The 6,207-nt window shown below is 47.9% G+C and overlaps 1 pseudogene; it reads right to left on the bottom strand.

Annotated features, from left to right (window-relative positions):
- Positions 1-5,720, bottom strand: part of LOC114071110 — a 15,620-nt pseudogene extending 9,900 nt beyond the window's left edge.
- Positions 5,721-6,207: the final 487 nt, after the last annotated feature.

Below are 6,207 nucleotides of genomic sequence, written 5' to 3'. Positions count from 1 at the left end.
AAAAAAAAAAAAAAAAAAAAAAAAAAAAAAAAAAAAAAATAAAAAAAAAAAAAGAGGAAAAAATAGAAAAAATAGAAAAAACTCCAAAAATAGAAAAAAATAGAAAAAATGGAAAAAAGGAAAAACAAAACCAAAACCAAAAACGGATGGATACCTGCCTGTTCAGTTAACTTTTGAGGAGTAGTATTTTTATCCTCCAGCAGACTGCTCTCTACCTGCCTGTTGCACATGCACAAGTTACTGAGTTACATGGACGACTCATTTATGGACATTCAGCAATGAGAAGAAGGAATACCATTCTTGTGGACTGATGAAAGAAGGACTGTTGGGGTTGATTCTTTGCCTATGTGTGTAGTTGTATGCTATTATTGATATTGCCACGTCTCTAATGCAAGGGTCCTGTATTAGATGATGCTGGCATTTTCTGTAATACAAAAGAGGGTGAATTGTGGGGGAGCTCAGCTGGTTCTGGGCTCTCTGTAAGTTGAGATACCAAAGATGGAACTTCTACACCTGGTAGAGGGTCAGCCACGGACAGTAAGGACTGTAACACAGAATGAGTTTCCTGTCAGGAATGCTGACCTATTGTGTTCAGACATGTGGCTGTGTGTCCAATCATGAGTTGTTATGTCAGTGGTAAACCAGTGGTGTGTGTACATGTGTCACCTAGAACTGTATAGGAGTAGCTATGCTGTTGTAATAAAGAGCTGGTATCGTGAAACTGTCGCTATCCCGCCTCGACCCGCGACACTTCCCTTTCCCGTTGGGGGGGTTGGGTGGTTTTTGTGGACACCTGGTGTCCAGTCAAGGTCAAACCTCTCACTGCTCAGAAGGAGAGAGGTCACAGACAAGCACACGGTGACATCTCGAGTTGTTTTGCCAAGGGGATGAGGGTCAGCACGAGAGACGCAGACACCAACCTTAAGGAACAGGTGTGTAAATTTACTTTCATGCAAAACAGCAAAGAATTGCAAAAAGATAAGCTCAGTAATGCACCTCATCATGACTACAAAGACTGCCTACAGTCACTAAGAAATCACCCGTTATCCTGATACGTTATCGGCATCCAGACCCGCAGGTCAGCGGGGGAGCCCCGGTCACAGCAAAGGGTCAGAGAACTGTAGCGTTATTAATATAATAAATAAATATGTCCCATGGGGACCGTGGTGAACACCAACGTGGTGGGGTAACGAATCTCTCTTTATTCAAACAAGTCACAGGTTAAATAGTAGTTTCAAATGGTCCCATGTCACACAGGTAACGTTCTAAGCCAATCCCATGCAAGCATCCATCTGAGCATGTGCAACAGAGACTTAGAACTACAATTCCCAGAATGCCCTGCGGCACCTGGTATAGCTAGACCCCACCTTTCCCCCCTTTTTAATAACAAAATACAGAATAGTACAATTTTTAACAAAACATTCTTCACTTGACATAGTAAACTTATTTCTTATTTAAACCTTATATTCCTAAGAGTTCTATGCAATAACAAAACTTTATTAATTAAAAACCTTATCTACCTAAGAGTTTTATGCAACTGGGTAGAACAAAAACCTTTATTATCTGAGGGTTTATTTATGATTGGGGAAAATTACCTTTATTAAAGCACAAGGAAAAATTTAAAGGAGGAACATCAGGTTCTGATGTCTTTCGAAGGTGATGTGTTAGAGGTAGTGTTTGTCAGATATATTGTATAAGGTGTATATGGTTTTCATGCATTCATGCATCCACACAATCTTTCTCTCATTCATTCATTCGAGGTGGCCACCCTTCTCTCATCATTCATGCATACTTGCAAATTCTTAAATGAAATCTGTTTGATTCAGCACTTACTTAACCACATGCATATTGTCGCCTTGTACTCCCCCTTTCTAATGTTAATATTGAAAGTTAATGAATTTGAAGGTATAATACTGGCAAGTAGTGTGCATATTCCTGAGTCTGCAGTTAGAAAAAATCAGTAGGTAAGTTACTATTACAATGCATTACTTAATAACAATAGACGTCTTAAAGATGCTAATTACATTACTTAAACTAAATAGTTATCATTATCAAACTTATCCAGATGCACTTAAGAATTTAACAATTTTAAACAATACTTAGTAAATCTCAGTAATTTAAACACTACTACAGGGAAATTGAGAACTTAAAAGTGTATCAATAAGGCAAGCTAAATTCTTCTTTCTTATCAATGTAAACAGAAAAATTAAGATAGGCAACCAAAAGATTTACGTGAAAAATATGTAAAAACAGTCAGTATATTTAGGGTTTGCATAGGTTCGGCCCCGGCTGCTGTACCCCCTCACGGGGGGTGGTGTTGTCACTGTTCATGTGTCTGCTGGAGTCCTCTCCAGTCGATCCAGAGCCAGTCGCGGGTATTACCGTGGAGGAAATGTGCCTGGCCAGCCCGTCCCCGCGGATACTGGAGTTCAGGCCTTGGCTGGGCCGGGGTACGGGTACAGCGCACGCCCAGCCGCGCCAGGATGTCTCCGGGCTGTAGACGGTGCTTTCGAGAGGCCACGCCGGCCCTGCCGCTCCCCGCCATGGCCTGGGAGATCCTTCGGGGGGTCCTGGGCGCTCCCTCCCCTGTGAGAGGACCACGCCATGGCCGCTGCCGCCTGGCCTCGGCTTGACGGTTTCGGTGTTCATTGGGGCCTGGCCCCCGCGCCCCCAGGGTAACCCCGCCGCCATCGCCCCCCGCAGCCGCCGGTGAGGTGGAGGCCGAGGCTGCGCCGCTCCATCTTTTTTAAACATCGCACCGTTGCTGCTGGCAGGCACAGCAGCTGATGCCTAGCTACCCGCCTGCAGCACGGACTATGGTCTATGCATGCCTCCCGCCGAGGCAGTCTGTAAAGTGGCCACGAGAGAGGAAGAGAAGGCACCACGTCCCGCTTCTGGCATGGGCAAAGTGGCGCCGCCCATGCTCCAGCGTGGATTCCACGTGTCTGGAAGACTGCAATGGCCTGGGGATTCAAAATCCGTTCCCTTCCACCAGTTGCACAATTTACGACACGCGCCTTCCTCCCGGGACCCACGCATCCGTGAAAATTCAGTACAAAAAGGTACAATCCAAGGTCCTTTGTCCGAGCTCTCGGCACCCCCCTCGCTTTCCACATGGTGGATGAGTTTTGCTGCGCGGGTTTTAGAATGTCCATTTTGTTCTCCTCTGCTTTCTTTCCGTTTCTCCACCCCCCTTTCCAAACAGTTTCACTAAGACCTGTAAATAGTATCACTCCTAAAACAGTTATTTTCATTAGTTTTAAAAGTCCAGCTATTTTATGTCTGTTAACTTGCCTCCAAAGTCCTTTCAGCATTAAGCTTAAGGCTTTTGTAACACCCCGTGGTTCAGGTGAATGAAAAGTTTCCATTTTTTCTCTCTTTTTTCTTTTTCTATTTTTTTCTTTTTTCTATTTTTTCCTGCCCTCTCACCTGGACGAGGTTTTTCTTCTTCTTTCTTGTTTCTTCTTTCTTCTTTGTTTCCGAGAGGTTTCTCTCCAAATGTAGGCAAATTCCTACCGAGTATTTAGGCCTTTTTCTTCGAGCTCACACGCGGCAATCGCCGCTAGCGCCCATCAAAGGATTCTTTCCCTTGGTTCCTGACGCTTTTCCCCTTTTTGATGGCGTGCGTTCTTCAGCTCTAATATAGGCTGGTTCCTAACGCCTGGTCCATATTAGTCCCTGATTCAGGGCGCCAAATGTAGCGTTATTAAACATAGCGTTATTATGTATAAATGTAGCATTATATAATAAATAAATATGTCCCATGGGGACCATGGTGAACACCAACGTGGTGGGGTAACGAATCTCTCTTTATTCAAACAAGTCACAGGTTAAATAGTAGTTTCAAATGGTCCCACGTCACACAGGTAACGTTCTAAGCCAATCCCATGCAAGCATCCATCTGAGCATGTGCAACAGAGACTTAGAACTACAATTCCCAGAATGCCCTGCGGCACCTGGTATAGCTAGACCCCACAGAGAACCCCTCTCAGGATCTGGGAAGTCCCACGCAGGCCATCCACTCATAGGGGGGGTCTCCATCTTTGCTGTGAGAGGGTCCAGCTTTTATACTGTTGAACAAACCAACTTACATAACCACTAATGTGGAAAATATCCGGCTTCCTTCTCTCCTTGGGTTTCACCCAAAGCCTGGCCAGGGCTTCAGGGCAAAAACAAGGGAGTCAACCTGCACCATCTGCTGCCAAACAAGGCCAGAGATCTATTTCCATGGCCTTGACCAGTCTCTAAGTACAGAAAGATAAATACACTCCTATTTTGCTGACAATCATACACATTTCATTAATGGACAGATACCAATGTTATTCACTAATGACAGAGCACAAATATAGCTTACTAATAAGCACACATATTGACACAGGTGTAGTCTTATCGTAGTCCATATTTTACTAACAAGCGTCCATCATTTGCTGACGAACGGACACACGACTAAGTACATCAGGCTGAAAGGTTCATCTGGAGGTCAACTTTGGCTCAGGGCCTGTTGTTCAGGCCTCAGCACTTCAGTGGGTCACTAGCTGTGGCTGAAGCTCTTCCTGCATTCCAAGGACTTGTAAGGCTAATCCCTGGTGTGGATCAGTTGGTGGCGGATCAAGGTAGAGCTGTCTCTGAAGCTCTTCCCACATTCCAAGCACTTGAAGGGCAGTTCCCCTGTGTGGATCATCTGGTGGCGGATCAGGCTGGAATTGTGGCAGAAGCTCTTCCCACACTCCAAGCACTTGTAGCGCTTATCTCCAGTGTGGGTGCTCTGGTGGAGAACCAGTTTAGACCTGTGCCTGAAGCTCTTCCTGCGTTCCAAGCACGGGTAGGACCGTTTTTCTGTATGCATCAGCTGGTGGCGGATCAGGGTAGAGCTGTCTCTGAAGCTCTTCCCACATTCCAAGCACTTGAAGGGCAGTTCCCCTGTGTGGATCATCTGGTGGCGGATCAGGGTAGAGCTGTCTCTGAAGCTCTTCCTACATTCCAAGCACTTGAAGGGTCGTTCCCCTGTGTGGATCATCTGGTGGCGGATCAGGCTGGAATTGTGGCTGAAGCTCTTCCCACATTCCAAGCATTTGTAGCGCTTATCTCCAGTGTGGGTGCTCTGGTGGAGAACCAGTTTAGACCTGTTCCTGAAGTTCTTCCTGCATTCCAAGCACTTGAAGGGCCGTTCCCCTGTGTGGATCATCTGGTGGCGGATCAGGGTAGAGCTGTCTCTGAAGCTCTTCTCACATTCCAAGCACTTGAAGGGCCGTTCCCCTGTGTGGATCATCTGGTGGCGGATCAGGCTGGAATTGTGGCAGAAGCTCTTCCCACACTCCAAGCACTTGTAGCGCTTATCTCCAGTGTGGATGCTCTGGTGGAGAACCAGTTCAGACCTGTGCCTGAAGCTCTTCCCACATTCCAAGCACTTGAAGGGCTGTTCCCCTGTGTGGATCATCTGGTGGCGGATCAGGGTAGAGCTGTCTCTGAAGCTCTTCTCACATTCCAAGCACTTGAAGGGCCGTTCCCCTGTGTGGATCATCTGGTGGCGGATCAGGGTAGAGCTGTCTCTGAAGCTCTTCCTACATTCCAAGCACTTGAAGGGCCGTTCCCCTGTGTGGATCATCTGGTGGCGGATCAGGGTAGAGCTGTCTCTGAAGCTCTTCCTACATTCCAAGCACCTGAAGGGCTTCTCCCTGCTGGGAGGCTGCTCAGGGACCACCAGCTCGGAGCTCCGGCTCAAGCTCCGGCCGCCTTCCCGGCACAGGACGGCTCTTTCCTCCTCACAGCTCCCTGGGCTGGCTTTGCAGCCCCTCCTCCGGGGGCATCTCCGGGCCTTTTCCTCCCCGCTGCCTTCCTGCGCAGGGGAGCCCTTCAAAACGGCCTCTCCCACCAGGCTCTGCCGGGGGGATTTGTCCTCCGTGCTCTCCGTCCTCAGCTCGGGGCCTGGGGCAGGAAGGAAGAAGGACAGGCAGGGGATTTGCCTCCGGCCCAGAGGGAAGGCCAAGGACATCCCACAGATCCAGCCCCGGCAGGACAGCGGCACCAGCGGGGTTGTCCTGCAGCCGAGGGCGATGCTCGGCTGGGAGACATAGAACAAGAGAGGGGGAAAGGTCCACTGACTTCCTCCTCACCTGCCTGGGTGTCCTGGGGCATCATCTTCTTCCTCACAATCTCCTCCTCCATCCAGTAAGGGTTTGGCAATGAGAAATCCTGTTTCGGTGGGAA

The sequence above is a fragment of the Empidonax traillii genome, unplaced genomic scaffold (assembly GCF_003031625.1).
Source record: "Empidonax traillii isolate 1590-97213 ecotype Southwest subspecies unplaced genomic scaffold, ASM303162v1 scaffold1848:size55499, whole genome shotgun sequence".
In the NCBI taxonomy this organism is placed as follows: Eukaryota; Metazoa; Chordata; class Aves; order Passeriformes; family Tyrannidae; genus Empidonax; species Empidonax traillii.
The sequence above is the reverse complement of the archived record's forward strand: the minus strand, read 5'-3'. Positions and strand labels throughout refer to the sequence as shown.